Source organism: Amblyomma americanum, chromosome 1 (assembly GCF_052857255.1).
Source record: "Amblyomma americanum isolate KBUSLIRL-KWMA chromosome 1, ASM5285725v1, whole genome shotgun sequence".
Lineage (NCBI taxonomy): Eukaryota > Metazoa > Arthropoda > Arachnida > Ixodida > Ixodidae > Amblyomma > Amblyomma americanum.
In genome coordinates, this window is record NC_135497.1 from 287,560,515 (window position 1) to 287,585,069 (window position 24,555).

The 24,555-nt window shown below is 48.2% G+C and overlaps 3 long non-coding RNA genes across 5 annotated transcripts in view; all 3 read left to right on the top strand.

Moving 5' to 3' along the window:
* LOC144097856 (uncharacterized) overlaps window positions 1–13,642 on the top strand; it is a 22,850-nt gene extending 9,208 nt beyond the window's left edge. The window contains exons 1-3 of one of the 2 annotated variants that reach the window (XR_013307106.1): window positions 7,386–7,499; window positions 13,284–13,387; window positions 13,526–13,642. This is a non-coding gene — a long non-coding RNA (uncharacterized LOC144097856). Of the gene's footprint in view, window positions 1–7,385; window positions 7,500–13,283; window positions 13,388–13,525 lie in introns of those variants that run through there. The other variant, XR_013307105.1, reaches the window with a different exon arrangement.
* LOC144097907 (uncharacterized) overlaps window positions 1–14,595 on the top strand; it is a 78,493-nt gene extending 63,898 nt beyond the window's left edge. The window contains exons 1-4 of one of the 2 annotated variants that reach the window (XR_013307110.1): window positions 13,771–13,876; window positions 14,015–14,116; window positions 14,251–14,354; window positions 14,492–14,595. This is a non-coding gene — a long non-coding RNA (uncharacterized LOC144097907). Of the gene's footprint in view, window positions 1–13,770; window positions 13,877–14,014; window positions 14,117–14,250; window positions 14,355–14,491 lie in introns of those variants that run through there. The other variant, XR_013307111.1, reaches the window with a different exon arrangement.
* A 4,020-nt stretch (window positions 14,596–18,615) lies between these two features.
* On the top strand, window positions 18,616–19,409 carry LOC144097871 (uncharacterized). Its single transcript, XR_013307107.1, has 4 exons — window positions 18,616–18,690; window positions 18,829–18,930; window positions 19,065–19,168; window positions 19,306–19,409. It is a non-coding gene; the product is annotated as an uncharacterized LOC144097871 (long non-coding RNA).
* The last annotated feature ends 5,146 nt before the right edge of the window (window positions 19,410–24,555 follow it).

A 24,555-nucleotide genomic window follows, 5' to 3' on the forward strand; every position in this document is an offset into this window, starting at 1 on the left:
ATTATTCTACGGCCGATCGGTAGTAGAGAGGGAATGTTCTAGACTCCGATGATTTTTTGGAAAGGAACGGCGCATAACTGGCTGCCTGGGTCAGTGGACGCCTCAACCGCGTGTTGAGGTACGTGGCGGTGCTGAGAGAGATGTGGGCTGCATGCATGAGCACTGACAACGTTGTGGCATACACATGGCACTGCAGCAACAGTCGCAGCGTTCATTAGGACACCAACCTCTTGCGATCAACCATTAATTGAACTGCTACCCGGGAGGGTGGCAGGGTGTGCGTACTGCCTATCTAGTGCGCGGAACACACTCAACGTTACAGACGCCAAGCCGCGTCTAGTTTTCCGATACACCACAGCTTTTGCTCTCTAACCAAGTTAAGCAGTCGTTGACCCGCAGCTAATTTTTTGAGGCGAAAAGCTTCACTACGCCAGCTTTTCTAGCCGTCAGCGGGGCCACAAGTTTGACCTTGAATGTAGACAGAGGTCAGTGTGGCCGCAAGTTTCACTTTGAAATCTCGGGTTCGACCAAAAGCCGTCTGGTCAGGTATGTTCATGGCGTAAATTGCCGACCAGTCGCTTAAAAAATGACGTTTCGTTGAAAAATGACGTTGAACTAGGCCCTCGTAAGCTGGGGCAGATACTTCGTTTTTTTGATGATTGGTCGGCGCTTTAATTTCCGCCATATTTCGCCTTGAATGTAGGCAGAGGTCAAACCATGAGAAATGGCGCCTGTGTCACATTTATCGGTGGACACTTGAACCGCGCCCGTAAAGGAAGAATTAAGTAGTATGTGCTTTTATTAAAATAATAATATAAAGGAAGGAAAAATTCTTTGCTAGCCCCGGCATCTGCCATCGATACTGAAGCACCTGAGCTGGGGTAGCGGAAATAAAGGATAGCAGGCAGAATGGAGAAATGCAATGAAAGAGGTGAGGGGACAGGAAGAGAGGATAGGGGGAGAAGTAATATACACAAACTATTTACACAATAAGACGTGTGTCCAGGTTGTGCGCGTGATTAGTTCATTTTAGAGGAAATGAAACACACGCGCACAGCACTATGTTGACTACAACTGGAGTGGGGCGTCCAGTTAATCGTCCAAGGGGGATGTAAAGCCCGTTTGTTCCAGGAATGCACAAAGGCTCACCATGGTTCGCTCAAAGGTGCGAAATGAAATGAAATTTGGTTTTAAAGAAACGAAATAAGCCTGTCTCACATATCTCGGTGGACAACCGTATCGCGCCGTAAGGGAAGGAAAGTGAAATAAATTTGGTTTTAAGGAAAGGAAATGACTGTTTTACAGGTAGTCGAAATTACTGCTGAGGGGTCCAAAGATATATGAGACAGATACTGCGCCATTTCCTTTCAACCAACCAACAATTAAAACCAACTTCACTACGGCGCCTCTTTCTTCCTTCCTTCTTTCACTCTCTCCTTTATCCATTCCTTTACAGCGCGGTTCAAGTGTCAGCCGACATGTCAGACAGATACTGCGCCGTTTCCTTTCCCCAAAAACCAATGTTCATTTCTCATCTCAATCACATCCTCTGAAAATGCCTTCGGCCTCCCTCTGAGGGAGGAGGAGGAAAACATTTATTGCAAGTAATGGGCACCCTACTCCGGCAGTCTACTGGCTGGCGCTGCGTCGAGGGCCCTGCGTGCCAGTCCACGCTGGTGATGATCAGGATATCCGCTGAGAAGAATGGCCTCCTATTTCCACGGGTCTAGGTTCGGTATAATTGTCGGTAGCGGGATTTAGTTGGCAAGCCCACACCTTGTGACAAGCCGAGGCACTTTCTGCACAGTGTGGGCAGAAAGGTGTCTCTGTGTGTGTTCCTCAGCCTTGCTTAGGTATAAGTGCGGCAGAGGGTGTGTGCCCCTCGCCAACCTGTGGTCACTGGTTGAGGATCTTGTTCCGCGGTGTCATAAGACGCGGGAGAGACACGGATAAGCGCCAGGGCATGCCTGTGAGCAGCGGCATTCTCTCCTGTTTCGACAATGTGGGTGGGGAACCAAGTAATATTGGCTTGGTTATGTGGGTGATTGTTCAATATTGAGAGTGCAGTTTGCTCCACTTGTCCGTTCATAAGAGAGGGAAGAAGCATAAAGTCTTTAGAACGATGCGATGCCTTACACCCCAGCTGCGATCCAGAGGTTCAACGGAAGACCGTCCGACTGGCCGAAGCCGCCGATAAGGTCCAGGGACTCCTGGCTGTCTTCTAGGTGGGAAGGCTACAACCTTCCCTACATCTCTTGGAAAATTACATCCAATTGCAAGAGAAAGCAAGTGTAGCAGGCGGCGGCAGAAAGTTGGGCGGGCGGACGTGTGTGTATAACACGTTCGCTGAAACAGCCTTGATGGTAGGTGTTTTAACAGGTCCTGTGCCAAGGTCTTTGTAGAGGGTTGCGCTCGAACCTGGTCCTGCTGCTTGCGGACCGGGCAGGCGCCGGCGATGGTAATTAACATGGTCCTTATGACAGTGCAGGCACCAGGGCGCACAATGATGGGCAGCGTTTGCGTGGAGAAAGGTGGTGGTTTTTCAGGTAAGGCAGTGTGCTTGGGTGGAAGGGCACTGAACCTTCCTGTACCCATACAGAAGGCAGAAAAATGCCCGAGGACGGTGTGGATAACAGCGGTACGCTATTTGTTGGAAGTAGATTGTTCGTGGGACGGTGCGGCCCTCAAAAGAAGTCGAGACGGTGCTCGTGCATCCCATTATCTGTGCCCCGATGATGATGTGGGTGCGGGAAGAGATGCCGGCAGAGTTGGGGACAGAGCCCGGTGCGGTCAATCCGGAATATTCCTCAGGCTGCGTTAGCGGGGCATAGTTCGTACGGGATTTGGTGGTGAGAAGAAGAGTTAGCGATGAAACGCCAGTTTCCGATAAGAAGCCGGTTTCCGACGAAACGCCGGGCCCGATGAGACGTCGAAGAGCGCTGAGACGCCGGGGACTGATGATACGCCGAGTAGGCGTTTCGCAGTGTCGTTATTGTCCGAATAATTAGAAATCTTTTGTCCTGTCGGTTATGGACTAATTTTAGCATGTGCGTGGTCAGTGAGGTGGGAGGTGGACCTGATAAGGTCGAAGATATGACTCACCGATGCAGATGCGAGTGAGGGAGGAAAGTGAAAGCCAACTGAGATGATCGTGTGTCGATGGCGGGGTGGTTAGAGAAACTTGTGGGTTCTACGGCCGTACATAACCGTGGTGAATGGGATGGGCTCTTCTTCTACGTCTTGAAGTGGAGACATGTTGGGTAGCTTGCAATACGGGAGCTGGCAAGGCTTGTGGTGAGGCCAGAATCGTGACCAACGCAACGCCCTCTTCGGCGACTTCCATTGCCTCCATAGGATGGGGCGCGGCGGAAGCCGCGTCGGCTGCCGCCTGGTATTTTCAAAGGATCGCTCCGTGCTGAAAAACTGTCCGATCATCGAAATATGGACGTTGGTTGAAAGCTGGCAACTTTCCGGGAACGATTTTGAAGATATTTTGGGGCAACGGGCAAAACTTCTAGCATGTTTGGGCAGATTGGTGGGAGCTTGATGTGACGTGGTCGCGCCGAGGTCATGGAACGCCGGAGAGAGTTGTGGCGCATTAAATTTTGCAAAAGAAAGTGGCTGCGGCTGGCAAAGGACAGGGTTAATTTGAGACAGTTGTCCAAGTACTAATAAATGCGCCTGTCAGCCAATAGACTTCAGGCTCATAAGGGAAAGGCCTTTGTCCTACAATGGGCGTAGACAGGCTGCTGCTGCTGCTGATGGTTTACCGACCGGGGCGGCTGTGTTTCGATGGAGGCGAAACGCTAAATCACCTCTGTGCTGTGCGATATCAATACTCGTTAAAGTCACCAGACAGTCGAAATTATTCCGGAGCCCTCCACTACGGCACCTCCTTCTTCTTTTCTTCTTTTACTCCCTCCTTTATTCTCTCCCTGATGGCGCGGTTGAGGTGTCCAACGATATATGAGACAGATACTATGCCATTTCATTTCCCCCAAAAGAAATTTTCATTTTTTTTGCTGATGGTTCCTTTATTCTTTCTTTGCTTTATCAATCAATCAATAATTTTATTTCTTCCTCACAAAAAGATTAGCGGAGGACGAGGAGGGCTCGAAGAAAAAGTGGAAGTTTCCACTTGACGAGCTCCGAGCCCCCTATTTACAAGGCATATACAGTGGAAGATTAAGAAACATACATCTTTATAATTAGAAAGTTTAAAAGTCAGTACGTGTAATATGCAATACAAAAATAATATACTCATTTTTGAGCCACAAATAAAGTTCAGTATGTACAAGGAAGGGAGCCACGGTAGCGCACCAATTCTACAAGAGAATTTCTAAAATACATAAAACAATTTCATACACGCTCACTGTCGCGTTACAAAGGACTTAAGCATATTGTTGGTAATGGTGCTTATGTTAATTCCTTGACAATGAAGGTGGTTTAGTAGGGTCGGTAGGGCATGACGGAGCATTTGTTCAGATAGTCTTAAGCGTGAGTAAGGAATTTTCCAAATTAGATTAGTGCGTGTATTGTAGTGTCGTGTTTGAGGGGTCAAGGTAGCAAGTGTACGCAGAATTTCAAGCGAGTCATGCTTATATCGCTTTGCAAGGTAGAATGAGTACATATGATGGATGGAAAGAATGTCAAATTTAGTGAAAAGTTTGGATGTATGTTCACGATAATGAACATTTGCTATGCTGCGGATCGCTCTTTTCTGTAGGACATGTATGCGATTTAAATTACCAAGTGTTGTTTTACCCCACAATAAGAGACAGTAGTTAACATGTGAAAGGAAAAGTGAATTGTAAATGTGTAATTTAACGGCCGTCGGTAAGTACGATTTATATTTAGTTATGACCCCAGCAGCTTTTGCTATCTGTGTGGTAACGTGGTCAACGTGCGTGTGCCAGGACATATTTTTGTGAAAGTGGACACCAAGACATTTGACAGAATCTACGATTTCTACATCTGCGTCGCCTAAAGTGAACGTCATCTCTGGAGCGCTGGCTGCTTGTCTGGTAGTGAAAATAATTGCCTTTGTTTTATTAGCATTATTCTGTAAAGAGATTATTTCGCTCCAGGTGGTCAGTTTTTCCAGAGTGTTGTTTATTTCGGATTGAAGAGAATGATAGGAACGACTGCGAAAAAATATTGTCGTGTCGTCTGCATATGTTACGTATTCTGCGTTGCTACTAATGCACGTAATATCATTTATGTACGAGTTAAATAATAGGGGACCAAGTATGCTGCCTTGGGGGACACCTGCTTTTATTGGCTGGCAAGTGGATAGAATTTCCTGTATGGAAACGCACTGCATTCTGTTTTCGAGGTAAGACTTTAAGAGGTCGAGAGGTATTCCACGTATTCCATATACTTCCAGTTTTTTTAACAAAGTAACATGGTTTATGCTCGAATGCCTTCGAAAAGTCTATATATACACCTGCAATTGCATATTTTTCTTCGATTGCTTTCAAAATTATTTCTTTTTGAGCCAAAAGAGCATATTCTGTGGACATTCCTTTTCTAAAGCCAAACTGAGTGGGATTAATTAAATTATGTTTAGTTGCAAACTTGGGAATTCGTATGTGGATGAGTTTTTCTAGACCTTTCGAGAAGACTGGCAGGATGGAAATTGGCCGATAGTTTGTGAGATTATTTTTGTCCCCTTTTTTAAATATAGCGACTACCTTAGCGATTTGCATCTTCCTGGGGAAAGTGCCTGTTGAGAGGCAAATATTGTACAAGTATGTGAGCGGCGACAAAATGAGGTCTAGTGCATATTTTACTGGTTTGATCTGGATATTAATATCACAAGCAAAGCTGTTTTTCAGTGAATGGTACACAGCACAGACCTCAGTCTCGCTTGTAGGGTCAATGTAAAGACTTTGTGGATTTCTAATCATTCCATTTATTGCCTCCGAGGAATGTGTGCTGGTGACCAAGTTTACAAAAAAGGTATTAAATTCCTCTGCTAGCATCGCTCCCTTAATGACTTTATTGTTTAATATGATTTCATTAATATTTTCCTTTACGGGAACTCTATTTAGCAGCACATTAATTTTTTTCCACATATGTTCAGCTTTTGGGGCATTACGAACTTCAAAGTAGTTACATAAATAAACCTGTTTTGCCTTTCGCAGCTTAGCATTAGTTTTGTTTCTATGCCTTTTAAAAATTTCCCAGTCTTTCAGATTGCGACTGTTTAAGAACCTAGTAAATAGCCTTTCTTTTTTTCTTATTAGTTTCAAACAATCGTTATCGATCCAAGGTTTTCGAATTTTTCTTCTTCATTGGAAATTTTCTTCATTGGAAATGAACTTGAGTATGCATCAATAAACAATCTCAAAAATAGTTCATAAGCACCATCGGCGCTCGGGGAGCTATACACTGGTTCCCAGTTTACCGCAGAAAGGTTTGTGCGAAATGTGTTCAAAGTTTTTTCATTAATTTCTTGAAATGCTTTAATTACATTGGCTCCGTCTGCATGTTTCCTTAGCGCATTTTTAGCGAGTAAGAAAATAGGCAAGTGGTCACTTATGCCGGACGTGATAACGCCACCAAAAACTTCGTGTTCAGGTATGTTTGTGACAAAGACATCCAATAAGGTACACGACGTTGTTGTTATGCGTGTAGCGTCTTTGATCACATTGTGACAGGAGTGTGATAGGAGTAAGGTTTGTAAGCACTGCCGAGTGTTGGATTTAGTCATCAGATCAATATTGAAATCACCACCCAAAAACAAGTTGAGGTTGTTATTGCTTGCATAGTTAAGGATGTCTTCGAGGTGACGAAGAAAAGAGTCAACTACTCCATTAGGAGGATGATACATGACAACTATAAGATACCTTGGACTTATTGCAGTAAGGCACTCTACATCATCGGAAACAATAGAGAACTGATCAAGCACATCACACTCGATACATTTTTTTACGTGCAACAACAGATCGCCACCACCTTTCCGAGTTCGATTCAGACAAAATGTATTGTACCTGTCATCAGTGATATTATCACACTCTGAATGAAGCCAAGTTTCTGTAAGCATTATTACCTCAAAATCGAAGTTAAATTTTTCTAGTAGAATATTAAGAAAATCTTGTTTATTGCACACTGATCTTATATTCAGGTGAAAGCACTTAATTCAATTTATGTTCTCAGAGGCAGCAACAGAGAGAGGGCGGGGAGGGAACACGCAGCGCATTGTCGTCTGATAGGATCAGTCGGTGTCGTGAGGTCACGTGCTGCGTTCGTGTGCGCGCCATATTGGCTGTTCGCTCGTAGCTTCCGGCATGCGAGCGATGCTTGGGAAAGAGCGAAAGCTGGGAAAACAAAGAGAACAAGGCCACGTTGGCTTCTTTCTTCCTGCAGTCTGTATTGCAGTACGCGTTGCAGTAGCCATCTAAAAAGACGAAAGGTCACATCGTCGCAGAACACGTTGCAGTAGCCGTGCCTCGACGAGCGTCTGTCGCGGACTTGGTTCGTTGCGTTGCTCGCTGGTAAGTAGCGGCTTTTGATTGGTACGTGTTCGGTGCTTTGATCCTGCTTTTAGGACCGCGCTGCACCATGTACGCACAGAGTGTGCCGCGTTTCTTCCTGAGAAGACATGCAAGTGCCGTGATGGAGTCGATCGATCCATCCAGCGTAGTAAATTCATTGTCGTCGCCTGAGCAGCGCGCAACACGTCAAAAGATCCTCCTAAGAAGCGTCACGGGAACCTAGCAGACCATTCATTTTCTTAGAAATGCGTTTTTGAGGCGCACATCGCTCTTTAGGTGTACGCGTCCTGACAGAGCTGTAGTTTGCTGAAGGACCTCCGTATTCGGCTCTACCCTACTCAGGTCTAGAGTGTCTCGATGCCAGCTGCACGCTACGCCGAGGCACCTTACTCTAAAGCCGCTCAATAAACTAGTTTATAAGATAGTTTATTGAGGGGTTTTACCTTACTGGGGCCTGTAGGGCAGCGCCCTCTGTGTATCCTGTGATGGTCCGAGTGTGCAAGTACGGGCACTTGTCCGATTTCAGTGCATGTTTAAGGTCCCCCTGTGGTCGAAATTTTTCTGGTGACCTCTACCACGATACCTCTTCTTTTAATTTCTTTAACTCCTATTCTGTTATGGGTGCGTACTTTTCCGTGTTTCGTTGCCACGTATACACAGCAGGCAGTGTCACTACCAGCCTCTATGCACTGGTTGCGCTACTTTATTAGTAAGCACTCACGTGGCAGCAACGGCGGCCTATGACGCCTACGTCGCATCAACTGAAGTCCTCTCCGTGTTGGCGCCTGAATTCATGTTCATTTTATATCCGGTCGCATCAAGCACACCAGGTGAGGCCTGTCAAGAACGAGGTCGCGAAAAGCGTTGGCAAAAGCACAGCCATTTGATGCACGTGACGAATTGTGAGATGATGATGAATATGTTAGCGCAAACCATACTTGCGTTGCTGCGCGGTGGCTTTTCACGGTGGCTATCCAGAACGACTGACCACGCCAGAAGCGTTTCGTTACCGTTCCGAAGTGTTTGCTGGCGCCTGATGGCCGTCGTGGCTAGGGGGCTCCGGCACTTAGCCCGAGTTCCGAGTTTGAACTCGGGCGTGGCGGCCGCTTTTCGATGGAGACGGAACGCGAACAAATTGGAGGGACGCTTAAGCTTCGCCTTTAAGAGTGGAGCGCGACAGCGTGTTGCAGCGCTGCCAGGGTGTCCACGGAACGACATTGCAAGGTGATAGCGTTCGTGGATTTTGCAGTACATACTTTAGAGAAAAGAGGCGCATAACTTCCTCAATTTGTAGGTGGACGCCACAATGAAAAAAATTGGTTTTTGGGGAAAGGAAATGGCGCAGCATAAGTCTCACATAATGGCGGACACCTTAACCGCGCCGTAAGGGAAGAGAGTAAGGCGGTAGTGAGAGAAGAAAGGAAGAAAGTGGGGCCTCAGTAGATGGCTCCGGAATAATTTCGACGACCTTGGTATCTTTAACGTGCCCTGACATCGCACAGCAGACGGGCTCCTTGGCGTTTCGCCTCTATCGAAACGCAGCCTCCGCTGTCGGGTTTGAACCCAGGAACTCCAGATCTGTAGCAGAGCGCCTAATCACTAAGCCACCGCGGCGGGGTAATAGGTGGACGCCACCGACTACAGTGCGTCGCCCGCCCACTTTCGGATCAAAATATTTTGCAGTTGTTGGGCGCAACAAAGTATGTGTTTCCATACGCCTTAGAGTTCGCTCATCGGCCTTTCACAGGCCTCGAGCCCGGGGCGGATACCGCGGCGATGGCCGTCGCCATAGTAATTCTGAACTTTTCGGAATGTCAGGCGATGCAGTGCACACACTGTGCTCAAAGAAATGTGTGCAGGTTACTGGACGCTTCGGCCGAGTGCCCGAATCATTAAGCCACCGTTTCGGGTGCCATTTGCATTGGCTGCTGCGGCATATGCAAATCATGTGAAAGGAGCAAGCAGCGCTGTCTGCTCGCGTATGCTAACAGCCTCAGCGCAGGGCGTTGTCATTACCCTTATTAATGCGAAAGCAATATATTGTTATGTCGCGTCAGCAAAAAGTGGCCGCCAATTTTGTCCGCACATGTATGTCGTTATGTGGAGATTCGTGTGCAAAAGTTTGATCGAGTTAGATAGTGCGTGCGCAGATCTAGAAATGGTAAGAGTTTGGTTGATGAATTATTAGTTAATGAAATTAATGAAAATAAAAGATTTGTTTGAAGCAGGTTTTTGTGACCGATTCGATGAAAAACGATATAAATGCGTGAGATGGCTTAGCTAGTACGAAAAATAAAACAAAATAAGCAAGTGAAAAATTACAAGAAATGAGAAATAAACACAAAAACATAATATTCCTAATGATAATTTTAGCTGCGGTTCAACTACGGCTGAATCTAGTTAGAGAGCGAAACCTGCTGTGTATCGGGAAAGTAGACGCGGCTTGGCCTGTAAGGTTGACTGCGTTCCGCAGCCTGGATAGGCAACGCGCCTACGTTGGCAGGTGGCGGTTAAATAAGTGGTTGATCGCGAAAGGTTGGTCGCGCAATGAACGCTGCGGCTCAGTGGCTTAGCTCGGCTATGCCGGGATAAACATAGTGATATGTAAGGCATAGCATGGTTAGCGTTGGTTAATCTTGGTTGCAAGTGCAGGTTAGTCGGGTGGTGTAGCTATGTTGTCGCATTAAAGGCGACACAACTGTGGCTGCGGCGCACGCGAGCTCTCCTTTTCTATCCTCCGATATGTTATTAAGCATGCGACGCGGATGTCGAAGCGAGAAGAAGCGAGCGTAAAGACGAGGAATGCGGTGTGACGTGATACCAAACGGCGGTGCCGGCGAGCCACGCGGTGTGTCGTCATGCAAGATGGCGCGGCGAGCGCGCAAAGCACATAAACCGTATCACATATCTCGATGGACACCCGAACCGCGCCGCAAAGGAAGGGATAAAGTAGGGAGGGAAAGAAGGACGAGAAAACTGAAAATTTAAAGTTGCACTTTGAGGAAAGCCGCAGCGCTGCGCAGCGGCGGAACAGCTGTTTCTCGGTATTACTTGTGGCGCATGCGCAGTTGCGACTAGGGAGCGAGAGAGAGAAATGCGCCGTGGGTCGTCATTGCTCTTCGCGCATGCGCAGCACGGCTCTCCAGGAATCACGCGAAACTGCTCAACTTGCGGCGAGGTAAAGCTTTCACTTTAAAAGAAAAAATGTAGGGACAATGAGAGCAAAAGAAAATGCGGTGTTTGAAGCAGGTTTTGAGTGACTGATTCGATAAAAAACAATGTAAATGCGTGAGAGGGCTTACTTAGTGTAAGAAATTTAAAAAATACGCGTCAGGCTCAGTGAGCCACGTTTCTCAACTCGTGAAACCACTGCGCGCAAATTGTGCACACTGCATTTCTGCGTCCGTAGCGCTCAGTGATTCTATATGGCCTGCTCTTTAGCCCATGTGTAATCAACACGAAAAAAGGTGCAGGTGTACCACTTGCTCACGTATACAATGCCCAAGATCCAAGGTTCAAAGCCGGCCGCGGCGTCCGTGTTCCGATGGAGGCAAAACGGAAAAGGTGCCAGTGTGCTGTGTGACGTCTTGACAACAGCGTAGTACAAGGGCGTTTACTTTCTGATTTTTTTGTAAGGCACCACGATTCAGTGCAGAATGGCTTGCGCGTTTGTCACGCGAAGCTTCTATGCATGGTGCAATCGAGATATAAGCAGATCAAACAGATGTTCAAGTTTTTGCCCTGACTCGCGCCTTTTTTGACACAGCTATAGCGCTACGTAATGAAACTCAGTTAGATATATAATGAGGCATTTGTACTGTCGTGTACGGCCTGTGCTTATGAAGTTACCCGATGGACAGTAAAATGGCACCCGTGACATCACGTTAACACCTCTCACACTTTTAAAACAGTTAGTAAATAGTTAGCAACTGCAAGCAAAATGTTAGTAACTGCTCCGTTACTAGAGAGAAAGAGAATGAAAAGGAAACGCAGGGAGGTTAACCAGATGTAAGTCTCTGGTTTGCTACACTACACTGGGGATGGGGGATAGGGGTTAGAAAGATGACAGGGAGGAAAACGCAAAAAAAAAGGTACGTGCACACATGGAGACACACACACACAAGGCGTTCCAGTTAGTCTTTCACACAGGCCGGTAGATTGTAAGAAGCGCAAAAGCGCTTGCACGGCCTTCTGCGACGGTATGTCCTTTCGAACCGACACTAACTTTCACTAACTTTTCACTGCCTGTTACTACTTAGGCACAGAACTTTAAAAAGAAGTTAGTAAAAGGGTAGTAAAGAGGTAGTAAGTGTAGCTGTTGCTAACTCGGACTGCGTTTTACTATTTACTACCCTCTTCAAGGTATAGTTACTAAAAGTAGCCCTAGCTACTTTCTTAAGTCTGGTCGCTAGTTACTACCCAGTGAATAACCGCTCCTTTAGCCATAAAAAAACTGAGAGAATATAACTGACGCAGCTATCGTGCGAATAAGTTGGTTTTTTAATTAAACATTTCTGCAGGGGCGTTAGGTTTATTAGACTAAGCTGCTTCTACGATGTCAACTTCATAATTAACGCTGGTTTTTTAGCTCAACGGGTTAGAGCCATTAGCCCGTAACTGAGAGTCAGATTTACGTTTTATATAAAACTGAGAAAGATGTACCTGTGCAAGCGCAGTGGTTGTGGGCGGATCTTTTTGTTTGTGCTTTTGTTGCATTCTGAACATCTGTTTGTGCCCGGTAAAGTTGGTGCCATTACCTCGCATAATTTATACACGTGCGCAAGGAGCCTAAACCCAAGTGTGTGATTTACGGTGAGCACGCTCTGACAGCTCTGATTGGTTTCGAGATTTAGTCAAAATGAGTATGTAGCTTTTTTTTGCAGAGTGCAGAAAATAAGAAACACATGCGAAATTTTCTATTCATTCTCTTAGTAAACACTACTAGCTTCCCGTTACTAAATGCGGGTAGCAGCCGTTACTAACTCAATGGGTAAGTAGCTATAACTAACCTTCCAGTTACTAACTGGAGTTACTAACAGGGTAGAAACATATGTGACAACCAGCTACTACCCAAAGTTAGTAAGTACTACTACCTTTTTTCTAAGAGAGTATAGTGGTCACTCTCAGGCTACCAGTTACTGGGTTTCATGAATCCTATTTTGGGATAGGACAATAAGAATGGTGCGCAGTGTATTTGGCAGGTGCTCCCGGGTTATTAGATGACAGTATATAGCAGTTGTATCTTGCCAGTAAGAGAGTTGATGAAGGACGCTGCCAGTACACGCATCCGGAGTGGAAACTTACGAAAAGATTTGAAGTAACGGCAGCACAACATGCTATGACAAGAAGTATGATTCGTATAACGTTAAGAGGCAGAAATAGGGTAAAGTGAGTGAGAGAACTTAGTCCAGTTATTTTCATCCTAGTCGAAATCAAGAAGGAATGGGCGGGGCATGCAATGCGAAGAGAAGATAACCGATGGCCCGTTGTGGTAAAAATGAATTCCAAGAGAAGGCAGGCGTAGCAGAAGGCGGCAGAAAGTTATGTTGGCGGTTGAAATCAGGAATTTTTCTGTGGTAAGGTGTCCACAGCTGCTCCAGGACGACATTAATTAGAGGGACATATGGCTTTTGTTCTTCTGTGGATGTAGTTACGCTGATTATAGTGATACTGAGAAAGTAGCGATGTTCACCTTTTTCGGCGGGGTTTCTCCTAGAACATGACCATACCTGCGCGTACGGCGTTTTACAGTCCCTAAAGAGCACGGTGCCGTTTTTTTTACAGGGCCACGTCACTAGCCTTAAGGTTCCACGGTGACGGCGGACCTTTTCTCTGTAGCTGCCCCCCTATGGCCGTGGAGGATTCCAGGTCGCAGCAGATTGCCTACGGTAGGTGCATGTCTATAGTCGTGTTTACATGAATACGAAGTAACTGTCTGCTTAAGAGAGTACAGAAGCTGCTTTCCTCTTTTTGTGCATGTACAGCGTTTTATAGTCCATAAAGAGCACGGTGCCGTTCTTTTACAGGGCCACGTCCCCAGCCGTAAGGTTCCACGGTGGCGGTGGATTTTTTCTCCGCAGCTTCCCCCTCCCACTCTGGCCGTGGTGGTTTTCAGGTCGGATCAGGTCGCCTAAGGTAGGTGTATGTCTACAGTCGCCTTTACATGAATGCGAAGTAAATGCCTTTTTAAGGGAGTAAAGTAGCTGCTTTCCTCTTTTTGTGCACGTACAGCGTTTTATAGTACATAAAGAGTACGGTGCCGTTCTTTTACAGGGCCACGTCCCCAGCCTTAAGGTTCCACGGTGACGGCGGATGTTTTTTTCCGCAGCTGCCCCCTCTGACCATGGTGGATTTGAGGTCGGAGCAGGTCGCCTAAGGTGGGTGCATGTCTATTGTCGTGCTTATGTGAATATGAAGTAAACGCTTGCTTAAGGGAGTACAGTAGCTGCTTTCCTCTTTTTGTGCGGGTACGGCGTTTTATAGACGATAAAAAGCATGGTGCCGTTCTTTTACAGGGCCACGTCCCCAGCCGTAAGGTTCCACAGTGGCGGTGGACTTTATCTCCGCAGCTCCCCCGTCTTGCCGTGGTGATTCGACATCGGAGCAGATTGGCTACGGTAGGTGCATGTCTGTAGTCGTGCTTACGTGTATACGAAGTAAAGGGCTGCTTGAGTACAGCAGCTGCTTTAGCCTTTTTGTGCGCGTACAGCTTTTTATAGTCACTAAACAGCAATGTGCCGTTATTTTACAGGGCCACGTCACCAGCCTTAAGGTTCCACAGTGACGGCGGACCATTTGTCCGCAGCTGCCCCCCTCTGGCCATGGTGGATTCGAGGTCGCAGCAGATTGCCCACGGTATGTGATGTCTGTAGTCGCGCTTATGTGAATACGAAGTAAACGCTTGATTAAGGGAGTACAGTAGCTGCTTTCCTCCTTTTGTGCACGTACAGCCTTTTATAGTACATAAAGAGTATGGTGCCATTTTTTTACAGGGCCACATCTCCAGCCTTAAGGTTCCACGGTGACGGCGGACCTTTTCTCCGCAGCTGCCCCCTCTGGCCGTGGTGGATTCCAGGTCGCAGCAGATTGCCTACGGTAGGTGCATATCTATAGTCACGTTTACATGAATACGAAGCAAACATGTGCTTAAGAAAAAACAGAAGCTGCCTTCCTCTTTTTGTGCACGTACAGCGCTTTATAGTACATAAAGAGTACGGTGCCGTTTTTTTACAGGGCCATGTCCCCAGCCTTAAGGTTCCACGGTGACGGCGGACTTTTTGTCCGCAGCTGCCCCTCTGACCGTGGCGGATTCGAGGTCGCAGCATATTGCCTACGGTATGTGCATGTCTGTAGTCGCGCTTATGTGAATACGAAGTAAACGCTTGATTAAGAGAGTACCTCAGCTGCTTTCCTCCTTTTGTGCACGTACAGCCTTTTATAGTACATAAAGAGTATGGTGCCGTTCTTTTACAGGGCCACATCTCCAGCCTTAAGGTTCCACGGTGACGGCGGACCTTTTCTCCGCAGCTGCCCCCCTATGGCCGTGGAGGATTCCTGGTCGCAGCAGATTGCCTACGGTAGGTGCATGTCTGTAGTCGCGTTTACATGAATACGATGCAAACGTCTGCTTTAGAGAGTACAGAAGCTGCTTTCCTCTTTTTGTGCACGTACAGCGCTTTCTAGTACATAAAGAGTACGGTGCCGTTTTTTTACAGGGCCATGACCCCAGCCTTAAGGTTCCACGGTGACGGCGGACTTTTTGTCCGCAGCTGCCCCTCTGACCGTGGCGGATTTGAGGTCGGAGCAATTCGCCTAAGGTAGGTGCATGTATATTGTCGCGTTTACATGAATACGAAGTAAACGCCTGTTTAAGAGAGAAAAGTAGCTGCTTTCCTCTTTTTATGCGCGACGGCGTTTTATAGTACTTAAAGAGTACGGTGCCGTTCTTTTACAGGGCCACGTCCCCAGCCTTAAGGTTCCACGGTGACGGCGGACCTTTTCTCCGCAGCTGCCCCCCTATGGCCGTGGAGGATTCCTGGTCGCAGCAGATTGCCTACGGTAGGTGCATGTCTGTAGTCGCGTTTACATGAATACGAAGTAAACGTCTGCTTTAGAGAGTACAGAAGCTGCTTTCCTCTTTTTGTGCACGTACAGTGATTTATAGTACATAAAGAGTACGGTGCCGTTCTTTTACAGGGCCACTTCACCAGCCTTAAGGTTCTACGGTGACGGCGGACCTTTTGTCTGCAGCTGCCCTCCTCTGGCCATGGTGGATTCGAGGTCGCAGCATATTGCCTACGGTATGTGCATGTCTGTAGTCGCGCTTATGTGAATACGAAGTAAACGCTTGATTAAGAGAGTACCTCAGCTGCTTTCCTCCTTTTGTGCACGTACAGCCTTTTATAGTACATAAAGAGTATGGTGCCGTTCTTTTACAGGGCCACATCTCCAGCCTTAAGGTTCCACGGTGACGGCGGACCTTTTCTCCGCAGCTGCCCCCCTATGGCCGTGGAGGATTCCTGGTCGCAGCAGATTGCCTACGGTAGGTGCATGTCTGTAGTCGCGTTTACATGAATACGATGCAAACGTCTGCTTTAGAGAGTACAGAAGCTGCTTTCCTCTTTTTGTGCACGTACAGCGCTTTCTAGTACATAAAGAGTACGGTGCCGTTTTTTTACAGGGCCATGACCCCAGCCTTAAGGTTCCACGGTGACGGCGGACTTTTTGTCCGCAGCTGCCCCTCTGACCGTGGCGGATTTGAGGTCGGAGCAATTCGCCTAAGGTAGGTGCATGTATATTGTCGCGTTTACATGAATACGAAGTAAACGCCTGTTTAAGAGAGAAAAGTAGCTGCTTTCCTCTTTTTATGCGCGACGGCGTTTTATAGTACATAAAGAGTACGGTGCCGTTCTTTTACAGGGCCACGTCCCCAGCCTTAAGGTTCCACGGTGACGGCGGACCTTTTCTCCGCAGCTGCCCCCCTATGGCCGTGGAGGATTCCTGGTCGCAGCAGATTGCCTACGGTAAGTGCATGTCTGTAGTCGCGTTTACATGAATACGAAGTAAACGTCTGCTTTAGAGAGTACAGAAGCTGCTTTCCTCTTTTTGTGCACGTACAGCGCTTTATAGTACATAAAGAGTACGGTGCCGTTTTTTTACAGGGCCATGTCCCCAGCCTTAAGGTTCCACGGTGACGGCGGACTTTTTGTCCGCAGCTGCCCCTCTGACCGTGGCGGATTTGAGGTCGGAGCAATTCGCCTAAGGTAGGTGCATGTATATTGTCGCGTTTACATGAATACGAAGTAAACGCCTGTTTAAGAGAGAAAAGTAGCTGCTTTCCTCTTTTTATGCGCGACGGCGTTTTATAGTACATAAAGAGTACGGTGCCGTTCTTTTACAGGGCCACGTCCCCAGCCTTAAGGTTCCACGGTGACGGCGGACCTTTTCTCCGCAGCTGCCCCCCTATGGCCGTGGAGGATTCCTGGTCGCAGCAGATTGCCTACGGTAGGTACATGTCTGTAGTCGCGTTTACATGAATACGAAGCAAACGTCTGCTTTAGAGAGTACAGAAGCTGCTTTCCTCTTTTTGTGCACGTACAGTGATTTATAGTACATAAAGAGTATGGTGCCGTTCTTTTACAGGGCCACGTCCCCAGCCTTAAGGTTCCACGGTGACGGCGGACCTTTTCTCCGCAGCTGCCCCCCTATGGCCGTGGAGGATTCCTGGTCGCAGCAGATTGCCTACGGTAGGTGCATGTCTGTAGTCGCGTTTACATGAATACGAAGCAAACGTCTGCTTTAGAGAGTACAGAAGCTGCTTTCCTCTTTTTGTGCACGTACAGTAATTTATAGTACATAAAGAGTACGGTGCCGTTCTTTTACAGGGCCATGTCCCCAGCCTTAAGGTTCCACGGTGACGGCGGACTTTTTGTCCGCAGCTGCCCCTCTGACCGTGGCGGATTTGAGGTCGGAGCAATTCGCCTAAGGTAGGTGCATGTATATTGTCGCGTTTACATGAATACGAAGTAAACGCCTGTTTAAGAGAGAAAAGTAGCTGCTTTCCTCTTTTTATGCGCGACGGCGTTTTATAGTACATATAGAGTACGGTGCCGTTCTTTTACAGGGCCACGTCCCCAGCCTTAAGGTTCCACGGTGACGGCGGACCTTTTCTCCGCAGCTGCCCCCTATGGCCGTGGAGGATTCCTGGTCGCAGCACATTGCCTACGGTAGGTGCATGTCTGTAGTCGCGTTTACATGAATACGAAGTAAACGTCTGCTTTAGAGAGTACAGAAGCTGCTTTCCTCTTTTTGTGCACGTACAGTGATTTATAGTACATAAAGAGTATGGTGCCGTTCTTTTACAGGGCCACATCTCCAGCCTTAAGGTTCCACGGTGACGGCGGACCTTTTCTCCGCAGCTGCCCCCCTATGGCCGTGGAGGATTCCTGGTCGCAGCAGATTGCCTACGGTAGGTGCATGTCTGTAGTCGCGCTTATGTGAATACGAAGTAAACGCTTGATTATGGGAGTACAGCAGCTGCTTTCCTCCTTTTGTGCACGTACAGCCTTTTATAGTACATAAAGAGTATGGTGCCGTTCTTTTACAGGGCCACATCTTCAGCCTTAAGGTTCCACGGTGACGGCGGACCTTTTCTCCGCAGCTGCCCCCCTATGGCCGTGGAGGATTTCTGGTCGCAGCAGATTGCCTACGGTAGGTGCATGTCTGTAGTCGCGTTTACATGAATACGAAGCAAACGTCTGCTTTAGAGAGTACAGAAGCTGCTTTCCTCTTTTTGTGCACGTACAGCGCTTTATAGTACATAAAGAGTACGGTGCCGTTTTTTTACAGGGCCATGACCCCAGCCTTAAGGTTCCACGGTGACGGCGGACTTTTTGTCCGCAGCTGCCCCTCTGACCGTGGCGGATTTGAGGTCGGAGCAATTCGCCTAAGGTAGGTGCATGTATATTGTCGCGTTTACATGAATACGAAGTAAACGCCTGTTTAAGAGAGAAAAGTAGCTGCTTTCCTCTTTTTATGCGCGACGGCGTTTTATAGTACATAAAGAGTACGGTGCCGTTCTTTTACAGGGCCACGTCCCCAGCCTTAATGTTCCACGGTGACGGCGGATGTTTTTTTCCGCAGCTGCCCCCTCTGACCATGGTGGATTTGAGGTCGGAGCAGGTCGCCTAAGGTGGGTGCATGTCTATTGTCGGGCTTATGTGAATATGAAGTAAACGCTTGCTTAAGGGAGTACAGTAGCTGCTTTCCTCTTTTTGTGCGGGTACGGCGTTTTATAGACGATAAAAAGCATGGTGCCGTTCTTTTACAGGGCCACGTCCCCAGCCGTAAGGTTCCACAGTGGCGGTGGACTTTATCTCCGCAGCTCCCCCGTCTTGCCGTGGTGATTCGACATCGGAGCAGATTGGCTACGGTAGGTGCATGTCTGTAGTCGTGCTTACGTGTATACGAAGTAAAGGGCTGCTTGAGTACAGCAGCTGCTTTAGCCTTTTTGTGCGCGTACGGCTTTTTATAGTCACTAAACAGCAATGTGCCGTTATTTTACAGGGCCACGTCACCAGCCTTAAGGTTCCACAGTGACGGCGGACCATTTGTCCGCAGCTGCCCCCCTCTGGCCATGGTGGATTCGAGGTCGCAGCAGATTGCCCACGGTATGTGATGTCTGTAGTCGCACTTATGTGAATACGAAGTAAAAGCTTGATTAAGGGAGTACAGTAGCTGCTTTCCTCCTTTTGTGCACGTACAGCCTTTTATAGTACATAAAGAGTATGGTGCCATTTTTTTACAGGGCCACATCTCCAGCCTTAAGGTTCCACGGTGACGGCGGACCTTTTCTCCGCAGCTGCCCCCTCTGGCCGTGGTGGATTCCAGGTCGCAGCAGATTGCCTACGGTAGGTGCATATCTATAGTCACGTTTACATGAATACGAAGCAAACATGTGCTTAAGAAAAAACAGAAGCTGCCTTCCTCTTTTTGTGCACGTACAGCGCTTTATAGTACATAAAGAGTACGGTGCCGTTTTTTTACAGGGCCATGTCCCCAGCCTTAAGGTTCCACGGTGACGGCGGACTTTTTGTCCGCAGCTGCCCCTCTGACCGTGGCGGATTTGAGGTCGGAGCAATTCGCCTAAGGTAGGTGCATGTATATTGTCGCGTTTACATGAATACGAAGTAAACGCCTGTTTAAGAGAGAAAAGTAGCTGCTTTCCTCTTTTTATGCGCGACGGCGTTTTATAGTACTTAAAGAGTACGGTGCCGTTCTTTTACAGGGCCACGTCCCCAGCCTTAAGGTTCCACGGTGACGGCGGACCTTTTCTCCGCAGCTGCCCCCCTATGGCCGTGGAGGATTCCTGGTCGCAGCAGATTGCCTACGGTAGGTGCATGTCTGTAGTCGCGTTTACATGAATACGAAGTAAACGTCTGCTTTAGAGAGTACAGAAGCTGCTTTCCTCTTTTTGTGCACGTACAGTGATTTATAGTACATAAAGAGTACGGTGCCGTTCTTTTACAGGGCCACTTCACCAGCCTTAAGGTTCTACGGTGACGGCGGACCTTTTGTCTGCAGCTGCCCTCCTCTGGCCATGGTGGATTTGTGGTCGCAGCATATTGCCTACGGTATGTGTATGTCTGTAGTCGCGCTTATGTGAATACGAAGTAAACGCTTGATTAAGGGAGTACAGCAGCTGCTTTCCTCCTTTTGTGCACGTACAGCCTTTTATAGTACATAAAGAGTATGGTGCCGTTCTTTTACAGGGCCACATCTCCAGCCTTAAGGTTCCACGGTGACGGCGGACCTTTTCTCCGCAGCTGCCCCCCTATGGCCGTGGAGGATTCCTGGTCGCAGCAGATTGCCTACGGTAGGTGCATGTCTGTAGTCGCGTTTACATGAATACGATGCAAACGTCTGCTTTAGAGAGTACAGAAGCTGCTTTCCTCTTTTTGCGCACGTACAGCGCTTTCTAGTACATAAAGAGTACGGTGCCGTTTTTTTACAGGGCCATGACCCCAGCCTTAAGGTTCCACGGTGACGGCGGACTTTTTGTCCGCAGCTGCCCCTCTGACCGTGGCGGATTTGAGGTCGGAGCAATTCGCCTAAGGTAGGTGCATGTATATTGTCGCGTTTACATGAATACGAAGCAAACGTCTGCATTAGAGAGTACAGAAGCTGCTTTCCTCTTTTTGTGCACGTACAGTGATTTATAGTACATAAAGAGTATGGTGCCGTTCTTTTACAGGGCCACGTCCCCAGCCTTAAGGTTCCACGGTGACGGCGGACCTTTTCTCCGCAGCTGCCCCCCTATGGCCGTGGAGGATTCCTGGTCGCAGCAGATTGCCTACGGTAGGTGCATGTCTGTAGTCGCGTTTACATGAATACGAAGCAAACGTCTGCTTTAGAGAGTACAGAAGCTGCTTTCCTCTTTTTGTGCACGTACAGTAATTTATAGTACATAAAGAGTACGGTGCCGTTCTTTTACAGGGCCATGTCCCCAGCCTTAAGGTTCCACGGTGACGGCGGACTTTTTGTCCGCAGCTGCCCCTCTGACCGTGGCGGATTTGAGGTCGGAGCAATTCGCCTAAGGTAGGTGCATGTATATTGTCGCGTTTACATGAATACGAAGTAAACGCCTGTTTAAGAGAGAAAAGTAGCTGCTTTCCTCTTTTTATGCGCGACGGCGTTTTATAGTACATATAGAGTACGGTGCCGTTCTTTTACAGGGCCACGTCCCCAGCCTTAAGGTTCCACGGTGACGGCGGACCTTTTCTCCGCAGCTGCCCCCTATGGCCGTGGAGGATTCCTGGTCGCAGCAGATTGCCTACGGTAGGTGCATGTCTGTAGTCGCGTTTACATGAATACGAAGTAAACGTCTGCTTTAGAGAGTACAGAAGCTGCTTTCCTCTTTTTGTGCACGTACAGTGATTTATAGTACATAAAGAGTATGGTGCCGTTCTTTTACAGGGCCACATCTCCAGCCTTAAGGTTCCACGGTGACGGCGGACCTTTTCTCCGCAGCTGCCCCCCTATGGCCGTGGAGGATTCCTGGTCGCAGCAGATTGCCTACGGTAGGTGCATGTCTGTAGTCGCGCTTATGTGAATACGAAGTAAACGCTTGATTATGGGAGTACAGCAGCTGCTTTCCTCCTTTTGTGCACGTACAGCCTTTTATAGTACATAAAGAGTATGGTGCCGTTCTTTTACAGGGCCACATCTTCAGCCTTAAGGTTCCACGGTGACGGCGGACCTTTTCTCCGCAGCTGCCCCCCTATGGCCGTGGAGGATTTCTGGTCGCAGCAGATTGCCTACGGTAGGTGCATGTCTGTAGTCGCGTTTACATGAATACGAAGCAAACGACTGCTTTAGAGAGTACAGAAGCTGCTTTCCTCTTTTTGTGCACGTACAGCGCTTTATAGTACATAAAGAGTACGGTGCCGCTTTTTTACAGGGCCATGACCCCAGCCTTAAGGTTCCACGGTGACGGCGGACTTTTTGTCCGCAGCTGCCCCTCTGACCGTGGCGGATTTGAGGTCGGAGCAATTCGCCTAAGGTAGGTGCATGTATATTGTCGCGTTTACATGAATACGAAGTAAACGCCTGTTAAAGAGAGAAAAGTAGCTGCTTTCCTCTTTTTATGCGCGACGGCGTTTTATAGTACATAAAGAGTACGGTGCCGTTCTTTTACAGGGCCACGTCCCCAGCCTTAAGGTTCCACGGTGACGGCGGACCTTTTCTCCGCAGCTGCCCCCCTATGGCCGTGGAGGATTCCTGGTCGCAGCAGATTGCCTACGGTAGGTACATGTCTGTAGTCGCGTTTACATGAATACGAAGCAAACGTCTGCTTTAGAGAGTACAGAAGCTGCTTTCCTCTTTTTGTGCACGTACAGCGCTTTATAGTACATAAAGAGTACGGTGCCGTTTTTTTACAGGGCCATGTCCCCAGCCTTAAGGTTCCACGGTGACGGCGGACTTTTTGTCCGCAGCTGCCCCTCTGACCGTGGCGGATTTGAGGTCGGAGCAATTCGCCTAAGGTAGGTGCATGTATATTGTCGCGTTTACATGAATACGAAGTAAACGCCTGTTTAAGAGAGAAAAGTAGCTGCTTTCCTCTTTTTATGCGCGACGGCGTTTTATAGTACATAAAGAGTACGGTGCCGTTCTTTTACAGGGCCACGTCCCCAGCCTTAAGGTTCCACGGTGACGGCGGACCTTTTCTCCGCAGCTGCCCCCCTATGGCCGTGGAGGATTCCTGGTCGCAGCAGATTGCCTACGGTAGGTGCATGTCTGTAGTCGCGTTTACATGAATACGAAGCAAACGTCTGCTTTAGAGAGTACAGAAGCTGCTTTCCTCTTTTTGTGCACGTACAGTAATTTATAGTACATAAAGAGTACGGTGCCGTTCTTTTACAGGGCCATGTCCCCAGCCTTAAGGTTCCACGGTGACGGCGGACTTTTTGTCCGCAGCTGCCCCTCTGACCGTGGCGGATTTGAGGTCGGAGCAATTCGCCTAAGGTAGGTGCATGTATATTGTCGCGTTTACATGAATACGAAGTAAACGCCTGTTTAAGAGAGAAGAGTAGCTGCTTTCCTCTTTTTATGCGCGACGGCGTTTTATAGTACACATAGAGTACGGTGCCGTTCTTTTACAGGGCCACGTCCCCAGCCTTAAGGTTCCACGGTGACGGCGGACCTTTTCTCCGCAGCTGCCCCCCTATGGCCGTGGACGATTCCTGGTCGCAGCAGATTGCCTACGGTAGGTGCATGTCTGTAGTCGCGTTTACATGAATACGAAGTAAACGTCTGCTTTAGAGTGTACAGAAGCTGCTTTCCTCTTTTTGTGCACGTACAGTGATTTATAGTACATAAAGAGTATGGTGCCGTTCTTTTACAGGGCCACATCTCCAGCCTTAAGGTTCCACGGTGACGGCGGACCTTTTCTCCGCAGCTGCCCCCCTATGGCCGTGGAGGATTCCTGGTCGCAGCAGATTGCCTACGGTAGGTGCATGTCTGTAGTCGCGCTTATGTGAATACGAAGTAAACGCTTGATTATGGGAGTACAGCAGCTGCTTTCCTCCTTTTGTGCACGTACAGCCTTTTATAGTACATAAAGAGTATGGTGCCGTTCTTTTACAGGGCCACATCTCCCGCCTTAAGGTTCCACGGTGACGGCGGACCTTTTCTCCGCAGCTGCCCCCCTATGGCCGTGGAGGATTCCTGGTCGCAGCAGATTGCCTACGGTAGGTGCATGTCTGTAGTCGCGTTTACATGAATACGAAGCAAACGTCTGCTTTAGAGAGTACAGAAGCTGCTTTCCTCTTTTTGTGCACGTACAGCGCTTTATAGTACATAAAGAGTACGGTGCCGTTTTTTTACAGGGCCATGACCCCAGCCTTAAGGTTCCACGGTGACGGCGGACTTTTTGTCCGCAGCTGCCCCTCTGACCGTGGCGGATTTGAGGTCGGAGCAATTCGCCTAAGGTAGGTGCATGTATATTGTCGCGTTTACATGAATACGAAGTAAACGCCTGTTTAAGAGAGAAAAGTAGCTGCTTTCCTCTTTTTATGCGCGACGGCGTTTTATAGTACATAAAGAGTACGGTGCCGTTCTTTTACAGGGCCACGTCCCCAGCCTTAAGGTTCCACGGTGACGGCGGACCTTTTCTCCGCAGCTGCCCCCCTATGGCCGTGGAGGATTCCTGGTCGCAGCAGATTGCCTACGGTAGGTACATGTCTGTAGTCGCGTTTACATGAATACGAAGCAAACGTCTGCTTTAGAGAGTACAGAAGCTGCTTTCCTCTTTTTGTGCACGTACAGCGCTTTATAGTACATAAAGAGTACGGTGCCGTTTTTTTACAGGGCCATGTCCCCAGCCTTAAGGTTCCACGGTGACGGCGGACTTTTTGTCCGCAGCTGCCCCTCTGACCGTGGCGGATTTGAGGTCGGAGCAATTCGCCTAAGGTAGGTGCATGTATATTGTCGCGTTTACATGAATACGAAGTAAACGCCTGTTTAAGAGAGAAAAGTAGCTGCTTTCCTCTTTTTATGC